This window comes from Xenopus laevis, chromosome 3S, assembly GCF_017654675.1.
Source record: "Xenopus laevis strain J_2021 chromosome 3S, Xenopus_laevis_v10.1, whole genome shotgun sequence".
NCBI classification, from domain to species: Eukaryota; Metazoa; Chordata; class Amphibia; order Anura; family Pipidae; genus Xenopus; species Xenopus laevis.
Genome location: NC_054376.1, coordinates 127,720,439 through 127,721,985, shown reverse-complemented (window position 1 = coordinate 127,721,985; position 1,547 = coordinate 127,720,439). Strand labels below are relative to the sequence as shown.

The following is a 1,547-nucleotide window of genomic DNA, read 5'->3' as shown; positions in this document are numbered from 1 at the left end:
TATTGGGTTGGTGTCACCTACTGAATATATGCAACCCATCTGACGTGGCCATCAGTGGAAGTGTGTCCATGAGAAAGACACACTCCATGTCCAACAAGGTTTTAATGGCTCCTTTGCAAATACCTTGATCTTCCCATACCAACACATCTAAGAGGTTTCCCTTCTCATATCACGATCCTCACTGAGACTTTCCTTCATACCTGTGTCCAAAACATTCTGCTAACAGAACTATGGGCACTAAATAACCAATGCCTCTGAAATCTCATCCTTAGGGCAGAAACACAAGCTGTGATTCAGGCAGATTAGTCACCTGGCAACAAATCTCCTCTCTTTCGGGGACACAAAGCTATTGGGAGAGATTAGTCGCCCATCGACAAATTGTTTCTTCAGGCGACTAATCTCCCCGAACTGCCTTCCCTCCGGCTAGAATCTAAATCGCCAGAGGGATGGCACTTGGAGCACTTCGTATTCTGAAGTCGCCTGAAGTTGCCTAATGAGGAAACTTCAGGCGACTTTGGAAAACGAAGTGCTCTGAGTGCCATGCCGCTGGCTAGAATGTAAATTGCCGGCGGGATGGCACTCAGAGCACTTCGTTTTCCAAAGGCATAGGAGTAAGTTTGGGGAGATTTGTCGCCACCAAGAAGAGGAAATTTGTCGCCCAAAATTGCAGCGTGTGTCTCTGCCCTTACTGAACGTTAGAGAAGGACCCACAATCCACTGATACACAGGAGAAAGTGTACGGATAATATTTGTTGTACCAGCCTCAACTTTATTTCATTTTCCAGAAATGCCAGTGAAATGTCAGTCAAATAGAAACCGTAGATTCATTTAGTGTGATTAAGTGTCCATCATCCTCTAAGAAAGTCCTTAACTGTAAAATTGTAATGCCTGTTTGCACAGGGTGAATGAAGCACTGCTTGTAGCTTCAATGGAAATCAGTATAAGGAGCCCAGGAATTTATGCTGTTTTGACACCATCCCCAATTAAAATCGGGGTTATAACTTATATTTATATATATGTGCATATATTAATATATATATATATATATTAATATATATATATAGATAGATAGATAGATAGATAGATACACACACATAATAACAATAAAAAACAAGAACACATATAATAGTCATGTCAATAGATAATGTGGAATGAAAAAGGTTGCTGCATTGGCCGGGAATCGAACCCGGGCCTCCCGCGTGGCAGGCGAGAATTCTACCACTGAACCACCAATGCTTGCATGTACTACCTTTTTGACCAACTTTTTTTAAACTATAACTCTATACATCACAGAGCACATTTCCCATATATATGAGATGTTATGTGTCAGTTAGGCCTACCGGAGGCACCATCACTATAGATCTCCATGCCCTTGCTTTAATGAGCTTGAATATGTCAGGGGAGGGAATTTAGTGTCAAATGTAGATTGTTCCTCTCACACCTCTCTATCCCTATTGGCATACCAGACAGATGACAACCATAGATTCATTTAGTAGTCTTTTTAATGTAATTTATTTTATTGATCTGACTCAGGGCAGAGAAGAAGC

The 1,547-nt window shown here is 41.3% G+C and overlaps 1 non-coding gene across 1 annotated transcript; it reads right to left on the bottom strand.

Annotated features, from left to right (window-relative positions):
- Positions 1 to 1,165: 1,165 nt before the first annotated feature.
- trnag-gcc lies at positions 1,166 to 1,236 on the bottom strand. The gene has a single exon. It is a non-coding gene; the product is annotated as a tRNA-Gly (tRNA).
- Positions 1,237 to 1,547: the final 311 nt, after the last annotated feature.